Below are 26,748 nucleotides of genomic sequence, written 5' to 3'. Positions count from 1 at the left end.
TAATTCAAAGTAAAACCCACTCTTATTATTACACCTGCGAGGGGCACAGAAGCATATTCCAAGAACCCATGTTATGGAGAAACAGAGGTTACAAGGCTTTTGTCTTATTTACTTGGTGTTTCTCACAAGCTCTCAGAAATCTCCTCACACAGCTTCATTCATTGACTGTGTTCCAACACAGATCACTAAAATACCAACTTGCTATTTATGCCTACTGTTTTTTTTAACCAAAATTCAAAATCTGTACTATAATTTTAAATTGATACTATGGTCAGATATCTTTAATTTCAACCAGTCAATATACTGCTCAGTGACTCAGATACCTAACCAGGTATTAGACACTCAAAATACACACACACATACACGTACCCACTACAATGCAAAATTTATCAACTAAATGTATCCATAATGCAAACTTTTAAAGTATGCAATTCACAGAAACTGGAAAGATGACCCAGCAGTTAAGATCACAAACTGCAAGTTGTTCTTACAAAAGACCCAGATTCAGCACCCACCTGATGGTTCACAATCACCTCAAACTCCAGTTCCAGAGAACCCAATGAATGCCCTCTTCTGGCCTCTACAGGCACCATACACATGCAATTCACATATACACACAGGCAAGATTCATACACATAAAATAAAAATAGTATTTTTAATAGATTCTTTTACAACCAGCAGTGGTGGTACATGTCTTTCATACCAGCACAGGAGGCAGAGGCAAGTGGATCTCCGGGTTCAAGGCCAGCCTGGTCTATGAGTTCCAGGACAGCCAGGGATACACAGGGAAACCTTGTTTCAAAACACCAAAAGATTATTTTTAAAAAAGCATATAATTCAAGCAAAATAAGAGAAGCAGAGCATCTCAGTTGTTGACTGAGTACTTACAGGATGTCTGAAAGGCAGCTCTGCTAACACCAACTTTTAACCAAAAACCTCCTTGTCCCTTCTTTGCAACTACAACAATCACATAACCATACATACACACACACACACACACACCCTTATGACCACTTTTGACTGATCCCAGATCTACAGACCTACATATTACATTTTCTCCTACACTGGCACTGAAATTTTTTAAGCAATGACTAGCACAATGTCTGCCTAAAAGTATGGCAATTCAAGACCTTGGAAAAGCACAGCTGCTGATGCTTATGGAACTCTTCCAAATACATTTCATTAAAAAACACATGCTATTCCCTTGAACATTTCAAAACAATGCTTTAAATATTCCATGCCCCCAAAGCGAACGTTGTTTTTCAAAAATATTAAAAAGTCTAGTGATAACCTTCATCGGGCATTTACTTCACTTACAAACAGAAATTAGAAATGTCTTCAAAATCCAAAGACAACTATGCACTAGTCATTCTACAGGCTTTTGGACAGCCAGCCCATCATGTTTTGTATAGCAAATAAATGTCACATTCTGACACTCTGCCAGAACCTGAAGTGCAGCTGGGAGCAGACCCTTCAAAGCCCTGGCAACATGCCAGGCTCCATAACTGTGATTTAGAGAAAAACACGGGAAGTCAGGGAAAGAGGAAAGGAAGACATGTATTCAAGGGGTTAGCAATCAACCACCAAACACTGAATTACAATGTTATTCTTTTCTTACAATCATATTTCCACTGCTGCACAATTTAACTCCAATAAAATTCTGGAAAGTAAGATATCATAGCCAGCCAACTTCAAATGCTTATTTGTAATAAATTATAAATCTTTCTCTAAGTTGTGATTTAAAATGCAAAGATGACTCTTAACAAAATCATACTTCAAATCCATTTTAAGGTTTCTCAGTATAGGCTCTGTGACATGTAACATGGGGAATTATGAGCAAGTAGTACCTTTGGTGTTTGTATTACAAAGTCTATTCTGTTCATAGTCCCACTAGATGGCTAATACACAAAAGGTTATCCAGTGATCCAACGTATCCTGACATGTATCCTTTAAGAAAATCCTGATGCAATTTTATCTCTATGAGCTATACAACATAGTTTGAAAACTTTACAAGGAAAATTTTTTATCTTTATCGTAATTGTCTTAAACATCCTTTAGAATTGTCAGAAACTATTTTTTAATTACAGCCAGAAATGAGATAAAAGTCATCTTCAATAAAAAGGTTAATTTAAAAAAAATCATTAAAAATATTAATCAACCAGTATTTACTTAATAACTATACATGTACTGACTAGTCTATTTATAATAAAAGTTTGAAGGATATACCAAAATATGCTGACTATCAACTCAAGCCAGCTCCTTAGGAAGAAAGAGCTAGCCCATAATCACAAAACTACAGATTACTTTTTGTTTATTTCTAAATTTTTTAGACTTATTTTACTCAAATGAGCGCTTTGTCTGCATGTATGTCTGTGCACCACATGCATGCCTGGTGCCTAAGGAAGCGGTGAGCCTCCATGTAGGGCTGGGAATCAAACCTGGGTCTTCACAAGAACAAGTGCTCTTAACCACTGAGCCAACTCTCTAGCCTCAGACTACTTTTTAAGTGCCTATTTTATGTATGCCAGACACTTTGTTTGGTAAACTGAACACCTATGTCCTCAAAGAATTAATGGTGGTCAGTGAAACAAACATGTTAGCTACAGCTTTGTTGTTAAATGCCCCCAAAAGGTGCATATGTTAAAGGACCTTCCAGGATAGCACTATTGAGAGGCGCAACCTGTTCAGTCCTGTGCCACAAAGGACTGCCTACTGTTCCTTCATATCCTTTGGGAGTCCTTAGGTCATCAGGGGACACCCTAAGGAAGATTATAAGACTCCATGTCATGGGACAAAGGAGCTCTGCCCAACTATAGCCTAAAATTCCAAACAACCCAAATAAAGCTTCTCTCTTTGAAAGTTAATTATCTTGGGTATGTTTTTAATCAAGATAGAAAGCTAACAAATCTACGTGTCTTAGTTACTTTTCACGCTGTGATAAGACCCTCATGAGGAAGGCAACTTATGGAAAAGTTTATTGGGGCTTACAGTTTCAGGTGAGACCATGACTATCAAAGGTGGGGAGTAGGCAGCAGGCAGGCACAGTGTGGGAACAATAGCTGGGAGCTTACAGCCTTACCCATAAGTACAGAACAGAGAGCTAAATGGGAATGGTGAGGGCTTTAGGACCTCAAAGCCCCAGCCCCAGTGATACACCTTCTCCAACAAGGCCACACCCACTAAGCATTCCCAAACAGTTCCACCAACTGGAGACCACGTATTTAAACTATGAGCTCTGGGGACCATTCTCATTCCAACCTCCACAGCACACTAACAGTAACTGCAGATCAACCAAGGAGACAGTAAATATACCATCCAATCATTTTTGAACTGGTAAAACTTCTTTACCATTTGCATATGTTGTCTTTCAAAACATTATTCAGAAAGTCTTAAAATAATAAACGTATTTATAGGTAGTATGTGGGCACGGAAGAAAGCCATACATATCAGAGAAGTAGCCAGAGAAACCTCCCAAAGTTAGTTCTAAACTAAACCAAGGGGGAGATGAAAGAACATCAAGTACAAAACGCAGAAATGAAGAAGAGCATCATTGTGGCTGGTGCCTGGACAGAACAGAACCTTAAGGATTATGTGCAGAGGGCCACAGTTTAGTGTTGATTATTAGAGAGTCAATGAAAGACCTTAAGCTGTAGGTCAGATGGCCAGCCCTCACATGAAAAGCTGGGGGTGGTAGCATGTGTCTGTAATCCCTGACCCGGGAAGGCAGAGACAGGAGCATTCCTGGGACTTGCTGGCCAGCCAGCCTGGTCACTAAATGAGCTCCAAGTTCAATAAGAACCTGCTTCAAAACATACGGTAAAAGACACCTAATGGCAGCCAGGCAGTGGTGGCACACACCTTTAATCCTAGCACTCGGGAGGCAGAGGCAGGTGGATCTCTGTGAGTTTGAGCAAGTTCCAGGAGAGGCCCAAAGCTACACAGAGAAGCCCTGTCTCGAAAAACCAAAAAAAAAAAAAAAGAAAGAAAGAAAGAAACCTAATGGCAATCTCTAGCCTCCATCCACATACATGTGTGCAAACATATACACAATCATACCACATGTATGCACACACACAAATAAAAAATATTAAAGAAAGAATGAATGAAAAAATCAAGCACAGCATCTTTTGCAAAAGCATTTTGGTTAACTGTAACCAGTACCGCAGTTCACTCCGACTCCACCTTTCTTGCAGAGGATCTCCTAAGAAGGGCTAACTCTACAGCTGGCCCTGACAAGAACAAAGACTTGAAACTGTGGGTTTTTTTCATTAAATGTCCACCTGCTGTTGTTCCTTCTTATTCTTTCCTTCAAACAAACCATCTCGATAGCAACACACTGTTCAGAAATTTGTAGGTGGAAAGCATATGTTGTGTAAAAATATAACAACCCAAGAACATGAGCTACTTTAGTTTTCTTTGTATTATAATATATATATATATATATATCTTAAAATCTAAAAATTAATAAAGTCATAAAAATATTTTCTAAAAACAAAGAAATATAAAAATTGTACAATTGAGGTTACATGTCTTTACAAGGAAATTCTTTTTATTGGTTACAATGACACCTTGTGGTAAAACTTTTCAAATTATACAAACTTCACAACAGAAATACAAAAGGATGGTTTAGAAAATAAGCAATACCACAGCACTCAAGTGGTTTGGACTAATATAGTAATCTATTTGGAAATCTAAAAGACAAAAACTCAAACTTTCAAAAGAAGTCTTAATATAAGGTAAACATAAATACTTTGTAACACAATAAATACAATACTGCACTACTCCCTTCACTTGACAAAACTATTAGCAGAAATAAAATTTTTACATGATATAATATACTTTTATAATCCAGGGCAAAATTTCTAATATTAGTGATTTCATTTACATGAAAATAGTAACATGTAACATAAACTATAAAAATATCATTACTCCTTTCTTGCCAATTAAAATATTACGTTTTTAAAATATGAAATATGAAAACATTCCAATCTAGATTGAACTTAATAATTAAGAGGGTAATTTATAATGACCTTCCATCAAATATTTACTGTTTTAAAATACTCTAAGGGGCCAAGCATGGTGATATACACCTTTACTCACAATACTCCACAGACAGTCAGATCGTGGTGAGTTCAAAGCCAGCCTGGTCTACACAGTGAGACCTTGTCTCAAAAAAACAAAAATGAAACATGCTAAGTACTAGCCAGCACATCATTAGTTATTTTTGTATACACACTATCAACCTTTTAAAACTACTCTCTCTCAGCAGCTACATGTCCTAATCAGCTCCCATGACCCATCTCACTATCTCTTTTCACTCCCCATGACAGGTACCGTCACAGTACCATCCATCCCCTAGGAAAAGGTCAGCTGCCCTCTCACAGCTCACTCGCGGTCTCCCTCTGAGTCTCAGGTCCACACCCACGTTCCCAATCAATTCATAGGCCACCCACAATGGGGGAAGCGCAATGAGGGGACTTCGTAACTCACCACCTCAAAATACTGTGCTCTGGCGACCGCAAACAGCAGAAGCACAGTTTCTGGCCTCCTCCTTCCCCACGCCCTCCAAGATTGTGGTTAGACTGAGAAACGCCCCACGGGCGTGGGTATTCCAAGTGCTGCTTCCAGTGGGTGGTGCAGTCCTAGAGGAGCAAGTGTGTCACTGGGGCAGGTGTTGAAGAGTGTAGAGCCTTGCCCAAATGCCAGCTTGCTCTCTCCGCTTCCCACTTAAGGTTAGGGTGTGATCTCAGCTTCCTGCTGCCGCCACCATGCCCGTCACTTGCTGCCATGCCTCCCTGCTGTGATGGACTCTTATCCCTCTAGAACTAAAAGCCAAAGAACTTCTTCCACAGTAGCCTTTGGTCATTGTGTTTTATCACAGCAAGAGAAAACGAACTGAAGTTGAATAAGTCAGTCAGACAAAAGACCCTTGTCCCACAGGGGTCCCAGTGGAAGAATGAGGACAGAGCCCTCAAGAAGAGCCTGAGCTATCAATTTTGCTAACACCTCCCCCCCCCACTGCCACTGCCTTGTCCTTCAGCCACACTTCTGCCTGCATGACGACATAAACACATGGCTTCTCAGCTTCATCTGGCTCTTCATTTCTGAAGGTTCCATGTCACATAAAAGGTGCTGGGGCTTTTACTCAGTGGTACTGTTCTTGCCTGTCAGGTACAAGGCTCTAGGTTCAATTCCTAGAATTGTAAGGGGGAGGGGCTATTGTATGCTCTTGATTTGCTATGGTCCCTTTTAATATGGAAGGGAGGTCTCAGTCATGAACCTAGAATGGATAAAGGAAAAATTTGCTCTCCAAATCAACTCACTAACTTCAAATTTTGTTTCCTTTGGAAATTTGGTGTTATCTTTTCCTAATTTCATAATACATAACTTATCCTCAACTTCTATTTGCAGCAAAGTATCAATACTACTGATCCACCATCACCTGTTGTTGACTTTTAAAAAATATCTATATAATTGTTTACTTAAGTATGGGTGTAATATGCTACAGCCAGGAGTCAGTTCTGCCTTCCACTTTGTGGCAGGGTCTCCGTTGTTTCTGCTTTTGCACTGTTTACTGTAGGCTATCTGGTCTCTAAGTTTCTGGGCAGTTCTCATTCCCATCTTTCATCTCCCATAGGAGTCCTGGGATTACAGATGCATGTGCCATGCATCTTTTCACGTGGGTTCCAGGTTGTCAGGCTTGCCTGATGAACACTTGTACCTGCTGAGCCATCTTGGCAGCCCTCATCTGTTGATTTCAATCATTCTTTTCCATTTCCAGAGCCATCACACTGCCTGCCCTACTACCAAACTCAAGTACTATGTGCACTTAGCAAATGTTTTTAAAAAATATTTTTTACTATACTTACTGTGTGTAAATGTGTAGGTGGACGTTGACAACAGCATGCGTGTGGAAGTCAAAGGACAAATTAACAAAGTGGGCTCTCTCCTTCCACCATGTGGGTCCCGGGAATCAGGCTTGGCGGCAAGCATGTTTACCTGTAGACCTACCTCGCCAGCCCCACACTTAGCCAATTTTAACACAAGCCTCCTAGAAAACACACCAGATTTTATTCTTTGCTCATTTCTGCACGGCCATATCTACCTCTCACATACTGCTTTCACCAGTATAACTCCTATTAGAACCCTTCCTGTTGTCTTTTTATTCAAATCTAAATTTCTAGAGTAAATTTCACATATTGCACTAAGTAGGTCCATATGTAATTGAAAACATTTCTTTTTGTATCCCTACATCGCCCCTTAGCATGCTGTTAGTTGGGTTTAATTTACAGCTTCTCATATACACGTTACTTGTCTTTCAGAATTTTGTTTACATAGTTAGAACAAAGTGAAATCTTTTGTTTATATGCTCATGTGTGCACATGTGTGTGTATGGGTACACATGCAGGCCAGAAGTCAATGTTATATATCTTCCTCAATCACGCTCCACTTTTTTTTTTTTTTTTTTTTTTTTTTTTTTTTTATTTTCCAGACAGGGTTTCTCTGTGTAGCTTTGGAGGCTGTCCTGGAACTCACTTTATACACCAGGCTGGCCTCGAACTAACAGAGATCCTCCTGGCTCTGCCTCTACCTTTTTTTAATAACAGCTTCTCATTGAATCTGGAGCTCAGGAAGCCTTAGGGATTCTATTTCTGCTTTGCCAGTATTGGGATTACAGGTGCACAAAGCCACACGTGGCTTTCTGCAAAGTGTCAGGGATCTAAACTCAGGGTTATGTTTGTATGGCAAACACTCTAACAACTAAGCTATCTCCCCAACCCCAGAAATCTTTTCTTAAAAATTTCAATTAACCCACAGATCAAAATCAGTCAATCCTAAAGTACAGCCATCTGAAGAGTCAGGAACAACATTCAGAGTCTACATCACTCTAGAAGTGAAACAGCTGCTGCTCTGTGCTGCAGCATCCTGCCTGTGCACTGTCCTCAAGATATTTTTATCCTGTAGTTACCCTATTTACACTTCCCCGCTGTATAATAGTTATCTTTCCAAAGAAAGTTCTAATTCCTCAAAGAAAATGCTATAAAAACTCTACTTTCTTGGTTGTCTCTCATAATGTACATTGATAAATTTTCATATGCTGTTTAAGATTGTTCAAAGTAGATTCTAGAAGAAGGCCCACTCTGCTAAGCGGTGGTAGCGCATGTGTTTAATCCCAGAACTTGGGAGGCAGAGGCAGGTGGATCTCTGTGAGTTCGAGGCCAGCCTGGGCTACCAAGTGAGTTCCAGGAAAGGCGCAAAGCTACACAGAGAAACCCTGTCTCAAAAAACCAAAACCAAAACCAAAAAAGAAAAAAGCCCCCCCTCTTGGTCCCAGACTCCAGCATATCTATTTCAGTTATTCTTGAATTGTTTTCCAAAAGCTAGTCCCCTAATTCTTTGACAGAGACGAAAGAGAAGATCAAAATAGGTCAAGATTGAAAACATCTAGAAGGTAAACTGGATGCCCCAACGTTGCAGAGGAACCTTGGGTGACTGTCCAGGCAGGCAAATGTCTGTCATTTCTATAGTTTTGGAAGTTGCTTACTCTGCACTTCCTGTTTGCTTGTGTAATATTATATCCTTCTTGGGTCTCTGATGGGGTTGAAGACTAGATAATTATAGTTGCAGTTTTCCTAGTTACCAAATTCAGAAAAGAAACTTTTATGTAAGAGATGTAAAGAGCATAAGGTTGACAGACATAAAAGCTTTAGTTAAGAAAATGTTTTTAGGTCTAAAAAGGTATTTTTATGGTGGTAATACAAGTTACAGAAAATGGTTTAAATATAAAACTTTAGATTCTTCAAGACAGGATAGATAATAGAGTATTCTCTCCAAATATGCCAAATAATTATGGACACTGCAAATGTAATTCTTACCTGTTAATTGTTCTTATTATATATATATATATATAGTTTTACTGTGTTAAGAGTTTAACCCTTTCCTTTTATTTAGACAAAAAGGGGGAAATGTTGTGGGATATTTGCACACTGTGTGAAGATGTGTTGCTGTGACTGGTGTAATAAAAAGCTGAATGGCCAATAGCTAGGCAGGAGAGATAGGCAGGACTTCTAGGGAAAAAAGAGAAACTTGGGATGATTTTCGGAGTGCAAGAGAGATGCCAATGAGACACGGAGGGAGTTGGACATATAGAAAGGTAAAAAGCCACAAGGCAAAGTACAGATTAATAGAAATGGGTTAATTTAAATTATAAAAGCTAGTGGGACAAGCCTAAGCTAAGGCTCAGCTTTTGTGATTAATAATAAGTCTCCATGTCATCACTTGTGAGCTGGTAGCTCAAAGGAAAAAAATCTTATTACAGTAAAACATTTCCAACAAATGCTACTATTATTTAGCCCATGGTGTAAAAATACCTGCAGTGGGAACAGAATGCTCAAAGTTAAGCCATGGGAACCTCATTCATAGAAAAGGCAGAGAAAAGAGGATCCTCCATCTAAGATTCACTCCATTAGAAACCCTAGTTAACTCCTCAGGATCCCCAATTTCTGCCGGATGTTTATAGGTACCAGATTTGATGATGTTGTCTATCTACTACTTGCTATTTGTTTTTGTGTTTGGAAGCTTCACCAAGGGGACACTCTGCTCTGCCCACGTTCTCAACCAGGACCTCCGAATGACTGCCTGCACAGGGCTCCCTTTGTCAATTTCTGCTGTATGATTATAAGTCCTTGATTTAATGATCTTATCTTTAGTTTGCTCTCAATTAGGCTACTCCAGCCATCTCTGTGGGATGTTGTAAGTGTCCAATTTGATGCTATCTATCTGCTAGGTCTCTCTGTCTAATAATTGCTATTTATTCTTTTACTTTTGCTTGCTCTACACTTTAACTCATTCATTCAAAATTGAAAGCATGATTAACGTATTCTTCTCCAGACTGTACAGAATACCTCTCTATCTGCTAAATTTCAATAAAGCTTAATGACAGAAGTCATCCACAAAACTATGATGACGTGATGCTGCTTCCCATTAAGCTTATAATTTCTGAGAAAGTATGTCACGATGTTTGCCAATAAACTGCATACACTTTATGATAAGTATTGAAAACTTTGTACCTTAAAGATGAAAACTTCTGGCCTGAGGAGATGACTCAGCAGATAAAACACTTGCCCCCAAAAGCATGAGGACTGAAGTTGAGATCCAAAGCATACATGTAGAAAGCTGGGCAGAAGTGACAGACACCTATAATCCCAAAGAATCCCCAGGGCAAGCTGGCTAGGCAGACTGAGCACAGTTGGTAAACTCTGGGTCCAAAGAGAGACCCTGACTCAAAAACTAAATGGAAAGCAACTGACACCTAATGACAACTTCAGGTGTCCACATGTACACAGGTAATGTGGACACACATGCATACACACACACACACACACACACACACACACACACACACACACTTATTTTAAAAACTGTGTTAATTTTTTAAAGATTCTGAGGGCAGCCTGATTAATCAAAAGCTTTCTAAAATGAATATATCATCTGACCTAGAACTTCCATAGTTAGAAATTAATCCCAAGAAATTAATGTGATACAAATTAAATTCTTCATTGTTCCATTAAGTACACTCTAAGTGCCTGGAAGTAATGTAGGACAAAATTAGTTTCCTGACTTTATAGTATTTATGTTCTCATCTTGTTTTTAATGGAAAAAAAGAACTATCAAAGAAGAATGTTTAATACCAAGATATGCCATAAAACACAATACTGTTCAGATATTGACTTCTACAAATTCCAGTGTAATAACATTCAAAATGTCAGCAGGTTTTCCTGAAAAAGTCATATAGGAGAGTGGAGAGCTGCCTTGGCAGTTAAAAGCACTGGCTGCTCTTCCAGAGGACCGCGGCTCAATTCCCAGTATCCACATGGTAGCTTACACTGTAACTCCTGTGCTAGGGGATATGACGCCCTTTTCTGACCCCCAATGGCAACAGGCACATACATGGTGTGTAGCACAAATCTTAAAAGGTCTTATTAGTAAAAACAAACCTGAAGCCAGATATTGGAATGAATGCTGAAAGATCAGAGAAGCAGAACAAGCCACAGCTAACCTCACCTTGCCAGTTCCTCAGCTGATCCTGTTTCCTCAGATTGGAAGCCTTGAGTCCTCATCCAAATGGATCTCAACTGAACTGCTGCTCAAAAGCCTAAAAGCTTAACAAGGCTCTAGTTCCTGGTCCTCATGCCTTATATACCCTCCCTTTCTGCTTCCTGCCATCACTTCCTGAGATTAAAGGTGTGTGTCACCATGTCTGGCTATTTTCAGTGTGGCTTTGAACTCACAGAGATCCAGATGGATCTCTGTCCCTGGAATGCTAAGATTAAAGGCGTGTGCGCCACCATTTTCTGGTCTCTATGTCTAATTCAGTGGCTGTTCTGTTCTCTGACCCCAGATAAGTTTATTAGGGTGCATAATATCACAATGGTGCACATACATACATGCAGAGAAAACACTCAAAACACATCTTTTTTTAAAGTTAGTCTTTGGACAAACAGTAATGGAACAACCTTTTTAGATACAAAAATTAAAAAGAATATCAAGCCATGTGTACCTGAGGTGCATACAGACTCAAATGAACATGAAGATTTCTGACCTATAACACCAAAACATAATCCTGTATGAACACCAGACCAATGAGAGAAACTGTCTTTACATTTTTTTTTTTTTTTAATTTAGTAATCCTAGCACTCAGGAGGAAGAGGCAGGCAGATCTGTGAGTTCGAGGCCAGTCTGGTCTACAGACTGAGTTCCAGGACAGGCTCTAAAAGCTACACAGAGAAATCCTGTCTTGAAAAACAAACAAAAAATTATCTTTAGGGTGAGGCTGTGGCCAGGATGTAAAATAAATAAATGAATTAAAAAAAAAAAAAACTTTAGAAAGCTTTTAAAAATTATCTTTAAAAACAGCTCCTTAGGAATGACAGAAGCTGACCTCTGTCTGGTACCCACAACATGTGTATCCAAACACACACACACACACACACACACACACACAACATACCCACAACATGTGTACCCATGCACACACATACCCTATAGTTACCATGTATTCCTGTCAATAATACATTTATTCACACTTAAGAAACAAAAGCACAGCTGCAGGATCTCCACACACAGGGCAACAGCAGGATATCCAAGAGGAGTCCCAGCAGCGGCCCAGCAGCAGTGGTGTAGCAGAAGCCAGAGGCCTCCAACTAGACCAATGACTCTCTGCAATGAACACGTGCAAGTAAAGATGTGTGGACTGAAGGGTTTACTGTGTGACTCACTGGGTCACACTGCAGCTTTCATGACGAGATTTTTTTTTTCCTTTTCTCTCTTAAATTTTATTCAGGGGGAGGTGGGCTTCAAGGGCAGAGGGCAAATATGCAGGGATGGGAAATGAATGGGATCGAGATGCATGATGTGAAAAACACAAAGAATTAAAAATAAGTTAAAAGAAAGCAAAAAAAAAAAAATTAAAGCATGAGTCTCTACAAAAATTTTACCACTTACTCATAACAGCTTTGAGACTTACACACAAATCCATCACAAGATAAATAGATAACTGTATTATTTATGTAATGGAATATCACTCAGGAAATAATAAGGAATGCATAAATGTTACAATAACTATGGAATGAAGACACAGATAAAAATAGGATAAATATCACTGTATTTATATAAAAATCCAAGAACTATATGTAACAATAACAAAGAAAAAGATATCATGATTTCAAGAGGAGCAAGGAGCAGGTGGGTACACAGGAGGGATTGGAAGGGGAGAAGAGAAGGGAAAGATGATGGAACCATATTTTAATTTTTAAAAATAATTACCAAAATGCAAACCAATTGATATTTGAGAAAAATCAAGAGACTAATTCAGTGAGTATATTTGAAGTGACTAATAAATATCTAATATTATACAAAGAATTATGAGTAATTTAAAAAGTACGACCATGAAAACAACTGGTGTGGATGTGAATAACCTGAGTCCACAGTCTCCTTACCATTGGTTGTCCCCATCTCCTCACAGACCAGTGAAGGAATCCCAGGGTGTAACAGTGAAAACAAGTTCAGCATTATTTGAAGGTGGTCTGTTTTCTGGTGCACTGTCAACTGTCAAGTAGAGACCTCTGTGACAAGCAGAGAGCAACAGTAGCCTCCCATAGCCTCCAGTTAGCGGTCTCTTTGGGGCAAGCACAGAACAACCAAGGACTTCACACAGGTCTAGAATTAAGAGAACCATAGGGACTTGATAAATTGTCCACTAACCCAGACAGAAAAAAATAAAAACTGCAAACATGTAGACCAAATACCCAAGCAGGCACAGGCCACCAGCATTATCTAGAGGAGCTGCACACAGAGACAAACAAGAATACTAGTGAAAAGTAAAGCCAGGACAGACTTGAAAACAGCCTGTATTTAAATTCACCTTTGCAATGCCCAGGTCCATGCATGGGTCAGTTTGAACACAGCATGCTGATTCTTTTTTGAACACAAAGCTATACAGACACAAAAAAACCAAGCTTAATAATAAATAGGGCTAGGTTCAGTAGTAAAGAGTGTCATTTCATTTAAAGACATTAAACTACATAAAGAAATGACTATAATACCACATTATTGGGTTTATAATATGCAGAACTGTAATATATATATGTGATAATAGTATCAAAAAGGGAAAGGAAAAAGAGCTAAATTGGAGGGAAGTTCTGGAATTAAACAGAATTTAGTATTATTCTGAAAAAGACAGCTATAGATTAAAAAGCATATTGTGAGAGCTGGAGACATGGCTCAGTGGTTAAGAGCACTGGCTGTTCTTCCAGAGGTCCTGAGTTCAATTCCCAGCAACCACATGGTGGCTCACAACCATCTGTAATGAGATCTGGTGCCCTCTTCCGGACTGAAGGCATACTTACAGACAGAACACTATATATATAATAAATAAATGAATCTTTAAAAAGCATATTGTGACTTCTAGAAAACCCATTATATAAATATAGTTTTTTAAAAAACAGAATTTGAAAGGTACACTAAACAACATTTCAAAGTTAGTTATTTGATGTTTTTCTGCCAGCTTAGCGGCACATGAATCTACTGATATTTTAATTATCGCTTGTGGCCCCACAGACCCACAGTCAGTGCCCCACCAGGAGTTGAGATATGTAGTTTTAAATTAAGTCTCTATCATTCTATTTATCAATTAGACTCAGGAGTTAAAGGCTGGGGTGAAAACCTGCTAGCTCAGAGAGGCTGAGTAGCAACTAGCTGACCTTGCACATCTCTTCCCTCCTTCCAAAACCAAAAGGAAACCCAAACTCTAGTTCCTGTCCTTTCCTTCCTGTGTGTCTTCTCTATCCAAATTGCTTGGTTCTCTATGGCTAATTCCAGTCAGCTAGTTGCTGGCTCTTCCCCTGGATTTAAGATAAACTTTCAACAGTCTGGAGTATCACACTGCGATCAAAATATCCCACAACAGTTATTGAAAGGAAAAAAAAAGACAAATAGAAAACTTGAAAAAATAGCATAAATATACAATATCAACAACTGTACTAAACATTAATGAACTAATTAACTCCATTCCAAGGACAGAGGATGCTAAGCTGATTTGGTTTCTCTACAACTGTATATTCCTTACAAAACATTTCTTTGATTCAAAGACATAAACAGGTTAAAAGAAACAGGACAAAAAAATTAAAATACACAAAACAGCAATCATAAGAAAGCTAGAATAGCTATAGCGGATGAAACAGAAGACAAAAAATATTACTAATACTAATTATGTTCCACACTAATCATATTTAATAATGACAAAAGGATTAGTATACCATATATGACAAGTATTTATGTGTCTAACAGAACTCCAACATACAAGGAGGGGAAGACAATTAAAAAGAGAAGACTTCAATGAATGACAAAATAAGGCGAACAATATTTAAGCACCATGATTATAACTGACAGAACATTCCACTCAAAGACTACAAAATATACAAATAATTTGTTTAAGACAGGATCTCACTACTTAATCCAGCATAGCCTAGAACTCATTAGATAGCCCAGGGTGCTCTTCTAGAACTCATTCAATAGCCCAGGGTGTTCTTCTAGAACTCACTCAATAGCCCAGGTGTTCTTCTAGAACTCATTCAATAGCCCAGGGTGTTCTTCTAGAACTCATTCAATAGCCCAGGGTGCTCTTCTAGAACTCATTCAATAGCCCAGGGTGTTCTTCTAGAACTCATTCAATAGCCCAGGTGTTCTTCTAGAACTCATTCAATAGCCCAGAGTGCTCTTCTAGAACTCATTCAATAGCCCAGAGTGTTCTTCTAGAACTCATTCAATAGCCCAGGTGTTCTTCTAGAACTCATTCAATAGCCCAGAGTGCTCTTCTAGAACTCATTCAATAGCCCAGAGTGCTCTTCTAGAACTCATTCAATAGCCCAGGTGTTCTTCTAGAACTCATTCAATAGCCCAGAGTGCTCTTCTAGAACTCATTCAATAGCCCAGGTGTTCTTCTAGAACTCATTCAATAGCCCAGGTGTTCTTCTAGAACTCATTCAATAGCCCAGAGTGCTCTTCTAGAACTCATTCAATAGCCCAGGGTGTTCTTCTAGAACTCATTCAATAGCCCAGAGTGTTCTTCTAGAACTCATTCTATAGCCCAGGTGTTCTTCTAGAACTCATTCAATAGCCCAGAGTGTTCTTCCAGAACTCATGCAATAGCCCAGGGTGCTCTTTTAGAACTCATGCAATAGCCCAGGGTGTTCTTCTAAAACTCATTCAATAGCCCAGAGTGTTCTTCTAGAACTCATGCAATAGCCCAGGGTGTTCTTCTAGAACTCATTCAATAGCCCAGGTGTTCTTCTAGAACTCACTCAATAGCCCAGAGTGTTCTTCTAGAACTCATTCAATAGCCCAAAGTGCTCTTCTAGAACTCATTCAATAGCCCAGTGTGCTCTTCTAAAACTCATTCAATAGCCCAGGTGCTCTTCTAGAACTCATTCAATAGCCCAGGGTTGTCTTCTAGAACTCATTCAATAGCCCAGGATGGTCTTCTCGAGATCCTCTTGCCTCAGTTTGCTAAGTGCTGGGACTACAGGTGTGTGTTACCATACTTAGCTCAATAAACTCCCTTAGTGAATACACAGGAACGGTTTTGAGGATGTACCATATACTGAATCACAAAACTAGTTTAAGATAGGGAACAGTCAGGTAGGGAGATAGTTCAGATCCCCAGCACCCACATAAAAAGCCAGACACAATGATGAACACTGTCATCCAGAGTAGAGAAGGAGGATCCCTGGAACTTGTTAGTTGGCCAGGCTAGCCACATTAGTAAACTCCATGTTTAGTAAAATATGCTATCTCAAAAAACATGGTAGAGAGTTATTAGGAAGACACCACACACCAACCTCCAACCTGCATGGATAGACATGCATAACATAAAAACACTGCCCCCTCAGAGAAGTTTGAAATCATAAAAAGTATGCCATCTGAACACCACAAAGTAAGTAGCTCACTACAGTAAGAAATATGCGAGGGGCTGGAGAGATGGCTTGGCGGTTAAGGGTGCTGACTGGGGGGGGGGGGGGGCAGGCCCCAAAACTGCTGCCATAACAGGCAAAACCTGGATCCAAGAAAAGCCATAAGCTGACACCACCCAAGGATCCACCCAGGGATGGGCCAGCATCTAAGAGAAAGTATCTGACATTCCAACCTTTAGAAAAGATTAGATAAGATTGCCAGATGTCCCTGAGCCTAGCAGACACCAACTTTCCCTTTTTACCAAGATACCCTAAACAAATACCTGCCAATCAGGGTCCTGAACCCGGGAATTCCCCTCCCCACAACCTCTGCTATGATAAAAACCCTACCCCACCTGGGCTCCAGGCTCTCAGCTCTCACCACTATGTCAAACAGAGAGACCAAGATCGAGCGTGCAAACAGTCATTGGTCTGGTTGGAGGCCTCTGACTTCTACTACCCTATTAATACAGGGCCCTCACTAGGACTCCTCCTGGACATCCGGTGGTGGTGGTGGTGGTGGTGGTATCCTGCAGCTTTGGGTCTGCAGGACCAGCCCCTTCACATGTTCCAGCAGATCACAGATGGAGATGTTGGGGCAGGTCAAGTCATAACCTTGGGTCTGGGCCTGGTATGCAGGTCAGCCCTCCAGATCTGCCCTGTCCTCACCACCAGGGTGAGCTCTCCAGCACTGCCCAGTAAATTCACCCTTGTAGCAATGAGCGAGGGGTGGGGATGCTCTCCTGCTTTCGGGCACTCAGGGGCACCCTTCCCCTAACTACATCATCAGGGCCAGCTCCAGAGTGTTGCCCAGATGAGGTAAGGGTCACTCTCCCCAGTGCTGCGGCTGACAAGGGAGAGGGTCATCTCGCTCGCCTGTTGCAGGTAGTAAGAGGCAGTGGGTAAGGGGGCGCATCTCTTCCCCACACACACCACCACATGACAGATGAGTAGTGGGGACAGCTCTCCCACACTTACAACTTCAGGGCTGCATCAAGCACACCTCCACAAACAGGGTTGGCTCTATTTTTGTTGCCCAGGTGTAGGGCCTGCTCTCTTGAGTGTTGCAGCTGGTCAAGGGGCAGGGACAGCTCTCCTGCTCTTGTGACCTCAGATGTAGATGAGGGGAGGGGTATTTCCCCCACCCATTGGGCCACAAGACAGATGAGCAATGGGGATAGTGCTCCCATGCTCACAACTTTGGGCCTTACCCACATCCCCACTAACAAGGTTGGCTCTATTTCCAACTGATACTTTTACAAAGACATCCAAACAACTTAAAGAAAAAGAATAGTCTCTGAACAAATGGTGCTAGGAAATATGACAGCCACATTAAAAAAGAAAAACCTGGGCTGGAGAGATGGCTCAGCGGTTAAGAGCACCAACTGCTCTTCCAGAGGTCCTGTGTTCAATTCCCAGCACCCACATGGTGACTCACAACCATCTGTAATGAGATCTGGCGCCCTCTTCTGTATACATAATAAATAAATAAATCTTTAAAAAAAGAAAAGAAAAGCCTAATCTTATACATATATACAGTTATTTCAATATAGATCCCAGATGTAAATGAAAGACACAAAAGAAAAACCACACAGAAAACCCTGGTAACCTAGGATTGGATTAAAAAAAAAAAAAAAACCTTATATATAATAACAAAGAATAGTACACATGAACACACAGAAATCAACTAGACTTCATTAAGAACTTTGCATGTCAAAACACACTAGAGGGGGTTGGGAATTTAGCTCAGCAGTAGAGCACTTGCCTAGCAAGTGCAAGGCCCTGGGTTCAGTCCTCAGCTCTGGAAAAACACACAAACACACACACACACACACACACACACACACACACACGAAAAAATTATGCCACAAAAATCATTTTTTTAATGTCCAGAATATATAAAGAATTTTTTACAATATATAATATTTTTATAAATATTTAGTAACACATAATTTTTAAAAAGGGACACTCAACATGTTCATTATAGAAAATATGGAATGACATCAGGTAGAAAACTCAGGAATTCTTATCAATTCTTTATTAAATTTATATATTTTATTATATGTGAGATGTATGTATCTATATACTGTTTTGTGATATTTTATTTGTGTTCTGACAAACAAAGCTTGCCTGGAGATCAGAGGGCAGAGCTAGCCATTAGTTAACTATAGAGACCAGGCAGTGGTGGCTCACGCCTTTAATCCCAGCACTAGGGAGGTGGAGACAGGATCTCAGCCCATGCAGTTTGAGGATTCACAGAGATAGGACCCCTGACATTCAGTCTGAGATTTGGAAGAGGTGGCTGGCTACTACATTTCTCTGGTCTTTCAGCTTTCACCCTCGATATCTGACTCCAGATTTTTATTTTTAAGACTAATTAAGAACATGCTTCAATATACCATGTGCATGCTCAGTGCTGTGATGGTCAGAAGAGGGCATCAGATCCCTGAAATGGAGTAATGAATCAATGGTTGTGAACCTCCATGTGGGTGCTGGGAATCAAACCAGGTCCTCTGCAAGAGCAAGACATGCTCTAAACTGCCAAGTCATCTCCCCAACCCCTGATCATTCTGAAAAAAAAATAAGATTACAAGTATGGAAGGGGAGAAATAGAAGGGTACATATCTCACAAGAATTTCTAACATTAGAATGGATAAAATACAGTATAGCATTAACGTCCACTATGACCGAGTCAGGCATTACAACGTGCCTTCTTTGATACCAAACAACTGTTCAGGAAAGTATCATTTTTCCACATAAAAACAGTAATAACCAAAATAAATAAATAAATAACTGATCTGAAAAGCTAAGTAGTTGGTAAAGTTTACATAGACAACATTTTAGTCCTTGACTTCAGGTTCCAAACTCTTCCCTCTGTTTTACTGCTAACCAAAGACTTAACTATCTTCATTAGCAAGCTCAGATCTTCCCAGAGGCCACCTTCCCAGAGACAGGTTTACAGACAATGCTCGTGTTGGTCAGTGAAGGTACACGATACGCACACTCTGGCCTCCAAGAACTTACTCCAGCTCTCCTCACTGTCTCCATCTACATACTGCATGCATGTGTTTAGTCTTCTCAGACCCCACACACTTTCCCTATCCTTTCTATCCAGGACCTTTACTACCAGTTATTGCTAATGACTCCTGATTCCCTCTCTCCCCCAGAAACTTCTCCTCCATCCTATTCCCTGACTTGACCCCCTCCAGTATAAGTTGACTATGTCTGTATTCACCCTCAAACTACACTTAACTAAATTATAGTGTGTTTTACTTGTAAATCTAGGTCAGGTGTCCTTCCTACATGTCTCAAAATATATTCCCATTTATCCTTATCGCATTTACTGTGTTAAATCACAAGTTTCTTCATTTCCCCAGCAGACAATCAGGTGCTTAAGATGGTAGACAGCAAGGTAACTAAGACAGCACAGTCTTATTCTCCATTTCTCCCGTGTCTAGAATAGTGCAGATGTGAGAGCCAATGTTTTCAGTTTTAATCACGGTGCCAAAGAGAGTCATGAAACAAAAATGCCTCTAACCTGTAAGCCCCTTGCCCAAGGACAAATACTTCCTGAAATGCCAGAGCCTACTGCTTATGGGCGATAACAAGCCCCATGTTTCACTCCCCTAAATAAGTTTGTTTGACCTGACTACACTGGATGTGCTTGGATCATATGTGGGTGGGAGGTATGTAGGAAGGAAATATGCTGGCCCGACTGGACCTGATGGGAAATGCAGTGAATTGTGGGGTTTTGCCTTTTGAAGCACCTGCAAGCCATGACTTGAGGCTATTATTGAAGGAAGTCTTCAAAGACTTATTTTTTCCAAATGGGAAAATAGACTAAGAAAAGTTAAGTGTCAGTTTGTTTTTTATTGCTGTAATGAAACACTGGCCAAAATAACTTGGGAAACAAAGAGTTTGTTTCTTTGTTTTGTTGTTTTCTCAGACAGCCTTACTATAAAGATAGATCCCTGACAGCCTCACTACATAGATAGATTTCAGACAGCCACACTACATAGATAGATCTCAGACAGCCACACTACATAGATAGATCTCAGACAGCCACACTACATAGATAGATCTCAGACAGGCACACTACATAGATCTCAGACAGCCTCACTATACAGATAGATCTCAGACAGCCTCACTATACAGATAGATCTCAAACAGCCTTACTATATAGATAGATCTCAGACAGCCTCACTGTATAGATAGATCTCAGACAGCCTTACTGTACAGATAGATCGATCTCAGACAGCCTCACTATATAGATAGATCTCAGACAGCCTCACTATACAGATAGATCTCAGACAGCCTCACTATACAGATAGATCTCAGACAGCCTCACTATACAGATAGATCTCAGACAGCCTCACTATAGATAGATCTCAGACAGCCTCACTATAGATAGATCTCAGACAGCCTCACTATACAGATAGATCTCAGACAGCCTCACTATATAGATAGATCTCAGACAGCTTCACTATATAGATCTCAGGCAGTCTCACTATACAGATAGATCTCAGACAGCCTCACTATACAGATAGATCTCAGACAGCCTCACTATACAGATAGATCTCTGGCTGGCCTCACTATACAGATAGATCTCAGACGGCCTCACTATATAGATAGGTCTCAGACAGCCTTACTGTACAGATAGATCTCAGACAGCCACACTATATAGATAGATCTCAGACAGCCTCACTATACAGATAGATCTCAGACAGCCTTACTATATAGATAGATCTCTGGCTGGCCTTACTATATAGGTAGATCTCTGGTGGATCATAGAGATCCACCTTCCTCTGCCTCCTGTGCTGGGATTAAATGGGGAGAGCCACCATACCAGCTGGTTTATTTCAGTTTATTCTTTGGTAACAACAGTCCATCACTGAGGAAGTCGGGGCAAAACTCAAGGCAGGAACAGAAGCAGAGACCATGGAAGAACACTGCTTACTGGCTTGCTTCTCGTGGCTTGCTCAGCTTGCTTTCTCATACATGCCAGGACCACCTGCCCAGGGGTGGCACCGCCCACAGTAGGCTGGGCCACCCAATCCCTCACTAATCAAGAAAATGTCCTATGGGGTTTGCCTACAGTCGATCCAATGTAGGCAAACCTCAACTGAGACTCCCGCCTTCAGGATGACTCCAGCTCTTGTCAAGCTGACAAAACTGACTAAACAACACACTCACTCAGGCTGGTCTCCTAAATCTCTGCTCCTCCTCTCACACAATCACAGAGCTAGGAAACTGTTTACTGCTCTAAGGTCTCCACGCAGCTCCAGAAGTCACAAGAAAGGTGCATTTCAACTTCACTCCAGCTTTAGCTAGCCATGTATCCAGGCTGCAGAGATTAATAACGACTTAATGACTTTTCTACAGGTTTTTGGTTGACCCAGTTTTTTTCAGGTATCTTTTATATACACTGTTATTCAAAACCATTTATAATGCATCTCTGTGAGAAATAATACACAAGAAATTATGTCAGCATCCTGAAAAATACCCAAAGTCACATAGTGTATGCTCTTTAACACTGTATCTGCTTTGAAATGAAATGTGATGTCGATGAGAACTGTAAGAGTGAGCACTGGGGCTAGGTATGCAGCCTGAAACCCTATAGTTTTCAGTGGTTGCTATGCTCTACTACAACCGTGTTACTGGGCAACAACTCAGAAGCTGGGCTGGCAAGCTCACTTAAAACTGAAGCCAAGATTTATAAAAAATATTCCAGTACTCAACTTCACCTTTTTATATCTTCACCTACAGCCACTCTTTGCTATAAACATCAGACATGGGATTTATGACAAACTTATTAAAATTACCTAAATGTTTAAAGACATATTTTGAAAATGACAATTATTTTCCAAAAAGAAGAGATTAGATTTTAGGTTCCTCCTAGCTCTAAATTTTAATTCTTTAGAAATAACATACAGGAAGCAAAAAGTGAGCATTTTCTAGCTTCACTGATTTCTCTCCTCCTAGAATATTGCTCAAATACAAAAAAAAGAAATAAAACTAGACTTGATAGTCAGTGATCTCTCCATTATCCACAAAGTGCAGTCCTGACAGAAAATAGACATATAATGAACTTCAGAGGATTGCAAATTTATGAGAAGCAGATCAAAATACTGCCACAGTTTCATAAATTAAATGGTGACTGAGTAAAAAGTATGATGGGAAGAAGTGAAACAACATGGAGAGAATATGGAGACACAAGAGGGAGGGAAGGAGGGAGGGAGAGAGGAGGGGGAGAGGGAAGGAGGGAGGGAGGGAGGGAAGGAGGGAGGGAGGGAGGGAGGGAGGGAGGGAGGAGACTGAGGCTCCTATTTTAAAACCAAGGCTCTTCTAAAGCGGAACCAGGAAATTGACCAAACTCACCAAGCCCACGTGGGAGTGGAGCCAGAATCCTTGAGGGAGTTCTCAGTGATGGTAATGTCATGGGAAATTCTCAAATATTCATTCACACTTTCTAAGAACAAAATCTTTCCTTCTGATTCCAGTGATCCCCACTCTTTAATCTCCATTCTTGTTGTTCATGGCTGCCCTTCCTACATTTTCCAACCATGTTCTGACTTCTATTAGATTATAGGAAGGGTGGGGGTACAAATGAACATTTGTCATTCAAGAAACATTCCTTCAATGACTTCTGTTTAGTCACTAAAAAAAGGATACGCCCATGAAAGAGGTTAATCTAGTCAAGAAGAAAGAAAAGATAACAGATCATAAAGTCTAAGTTTTCAAGAAATAGGATTCACAAATACATACTATAGAATTTCAAATGTCAGGGTGAAATTCAACTTTATAGCAAAGGTATCATTTACATTTCTTTACAGAAGAAATTGGGACAGGGTAGAAAGAAATTAAGATTGACACAGGAAGGAGAAGGCGGTTTAAAGGCTAGTGGCAGAAAAAGTTTGGACAAAGGCGCCTTTGCTGTAATGATTATGAACTTGGAAAGCCAAGGAGAGGCGATTTTGAAGAAGTCAACTTAAGAACTCAGTTGTGGTGGGGAGGGACTGGAGAAATGGCTCAGCAGATAAAGAAAGCTTTTTCTGCTCTTGCAGAGGACCTGAGATCTTAGCACCTTCATTAGCTGGGCTCACAACAACTCCAGCACTAGCGAATCAGAAACACTATCTGGCCTCCACACACATGTGCATATACACACAGCAAGGGGTGAATATATTCTCAAAGAATTTAGTTGGTAGGCCATTTCTTATACAGATATGAACACACATTCCCAGAAGTATACATTGTTAAACAATGTAAGAGAAGTACATATTGAGCCTAATACATTACATATGACAAATCACTAATCTTTCTCTTAAGAATTCGTTCTAAGGGTTGGGGATTTGGCTCAGTGGTAGAGCGCTTGCCTAGCAAGCGCAAGGCCCTGGGTTCGGTCCTCAGCTCCCAAAAAAAAAAAAAAAAAGAATTCGTTCTACAATTCTTGAATTAGAACATTCCCCAATATAATGCTGATTTCCAATTACTAAGGTATACATCACACAATATGAATCATTCTTGATTTTTTTTCTCTATCTTGCCCAATTTCTCAATTGTTCATTACTTCAAAAATGACAACGAAAATGAAATCTCACAGATTTTATTAAGGGTGTATAATCCTGATGTTCCAATTCCTATTGCTAATTGTCTTAATTAGGGTTTCTATTTCTATGAACAGACACCATGACCAAAGCAACACCATGACCAAAGCAACTCTTTTTTTTGTGGGGGGGGGGGTTCGAGACAGGGTTTCTCTGTGTAGCTTTGCGCCTTTCCTGGAACTCACTTTGGAGACCAGGCTGGCCTTGAATTCACAGAGATCCGCCTGGCTCTGCCTCCCAAGTGCTGGGATTACAGGCGTGCGCCACCACCGCCCGGCCCAAAGCAACTCTTATAAAGGAAGATATTTAATTGAGGTGGCTTGCTTACAGTTCAGAGGTTCAGTCCATAATCATCACAGTGGGATGTAGCAGTGTGCAAGCAAACATGGAGGTATCCAAGCAGACATGGTGCTGGAGAAGTAGCTGAGAAGTCCTAAATCTTGCAGGCAATAGGAAGTAGTCTGAATGTCACCCTGAGCAAAGCTTCAGCAAAGGAGACCTCAAAGCCCACCCCCACAGTCACACATTTCCTCCAACAAGGTCACGCCTACTCCAACAAAGCCACACCTCCTAATAGTGCCATTCTCTATAGGCTTATGGGGACCAATTGCATTCAAACTACCACACTAATGGTTTGAATTTAAAGATATCTGTCAGTTTACGGCCTGGTGGCTCATACACGCAGTTCCAACACTGGGGAGGCTGAGCAACAAGGATCTGCCAGATGTTTGAAGTCAATGGGGGATATACTGAGTTCCAGATCGACCCCAAGTATAAGACCCTGCTTCAATTTACAACAACAACAAAGAAAAAAAAGGGAGAAACAAACAACAACAAAAAGATCATTCAGGCCTGTTAGGTTCCAAGAAATTCCTTTTCCCAAAGTCTGGCATTTCAACAAAAGCCAGCACTCCCTGGGGACTAAGATAGTTTCTCCTTGCTAAAAAGAGTCAATCTTATCTTTGGCAAAAGAGGCCAGGCCTATGGCTGTTCCATTAACACATGTTTGCAGTACGTATTAGCATATCAAGGTCTAAGCCAGCCTCTAGGCTCCCTCAGTTCCTACTCACAAGTACCTGGGACAGCCCCTACCCTAACCCTCTCCAGCTCTTGACCTTGGCTTCTCTTCCCCAGCTTCTCTTTCTGATAGAAGCTTGGCCATTCTGACTACTGGCTCTCTTGGCTCTTGGTTCTGCTCCCCCCCCCCTCTCCTCCTCTCTCTCCTCTCATGGCCCGGTCTGTTCTGTTGGCCATGTCCAGTCTGGACCCTTCTCGACGCCTCTGGCTGTTCTCTCCCTCCTATCTACAATAAACTCTTCTCCTCAACCGTACCTTACAGCAGTTATGTCCTCATCTTCATTCAGCCCCAGAACTCAGGAGGCTGAGGCAGAGAAATTGCCAACTCAAAGTAGGCCTAGACTACAACGCAACAGCCAGTCTCATTGCTTTCCCCACCAAACAGACCACTTAAAAAAGTAAATTAAATAAACTTAATTTTCCATACAAGTTATATCATGAAGGGTTCAACAAGTGGAGAGTGAGCCTACTGCAATACCAAGGCTTAAAAACTTGTGTTTTGCAATCTCCAAATGTTGTATGCAACTCTATTTTTCTATCATCTTGTTATTTGAGATTATTACTAAATATTCTCAAAGAGAAATATTCAGCATACTCTGGAATAAGTAACAACCCAAGAACAACTCAAATCCATTTGCAAGTCTCCAAAAGTCACATGCGACACAGAAAAATCAAAGCATTCTACTAACTCTAATTAACGTGGTTGGAAATCAAATCTGAATACAAAAGATGAGAAATGTAACCACCTATAGGCTAAAAGCATAAATGTGGAGAACTCTGAACTCAGATTACTAGGCCACATTTAATTGTGTTCTAATTGAAATTAGACTTGTTTACGGTGATGTTGCTTGGTAACAGAAGCACAGCGTTTATACCTCCTCAGTTCTTTAGACCTCAGTTGAGTACTGTATACTAATAGTCTGAAGGTATTACGAATTCGTCACATATTAAAAAGTTCGGAACAAATTTATCCTTATCCTAGACATCTTTGAGAAGGAAGTGGCTTGGTAATTAGAAGGTGACCAAAGACTTAAAACACTAGATGAAGACCACGTGTCCTTTTATTATAGTCAGAAATTGGACTGAGGATTTGCCAAAGTTATCAAGCCCAAAACACACTTCACCTATTTCAGACCTTACCTCAGCAAACATCACTGCCACAGCTGTCTTAAAGGACAAGGAAGATGACAGCCTAGCTTTTTCCATCACAAATTAAACCGGGGAGGTGCTTTCCATTAAGTCAATTACTCGGCTGGCTACCATGCCGCAGTGCACCAAAGAGCTCCGGGTAAGGAGTTTCACGTGCTTCCAAAAACTGCAATCAGAACTCATCTTAGGGCCTGCCTTCCCAACACATGCGCTTCCACTACTTTTCCAGGAAACCAAACCGGGGTTCAAGGGCGGGCGTGGAGGAGGAGGGCTGCAGGGCTCCAACCTGCCCGCCCAGCATGCCGCCCCCCAAAAGAGAGAGGTCACTTACCAAACTCATACACCGTCCTTGCAGCTTGCCCAAAGGAACACGGCCGCGTTCGTCCCCGGGGGACCCCGGCACAGCT

At 40.6% G+C, this 26,748-nt stretch overlaps 1 protein-coding gene across 2 annotated transcripts in view; it reads right to left on the bottom strand.

The window, feature by feature from the left end:
• Positions 1-26,730, bottom strand: part of Cep83 (centrosomal protein 83) — a 113,144-nt gene extending 86,414 nt beyond the window's left edge. Inside the window, exon 1 of one of the 2 annotated variants that reach the window (XM_036170210.1) lies at positions 26,673-26,730. The gene's annotated coding sequence lies outside the window, so the exon portion shown is untranslated. Of the gene's footprint in view, positions 1-12,998; positions 13,134-26,672 lie in introns of those variants that run through there. The other variant, XM_036170211.1, reaches the window with a different exon arrangement.
• Between the last annotated feature and the right edge of the window lie 18 nt (positions 26,731-26,748).

This window comes from Onychomys torridus, chromosome 20 (assembly GCF_903995425.1).
Source record: "Onychomys torridus chromosome 20, mOncTor1.1, whole genome shotgun sequence".
NCBI classification, from domain to species: domain Eukaryota; kingdom Metazoa; phylum Chordata; class Mammalia; order Rodentia; family Cricetidae; genus Onychomys; species Onychomys torridus.
The sequence above is the reverse complement of the archived record's forward strand: the minus strand, read 5'-3'. Positions and strand labels throughout refer to the sequence as shown.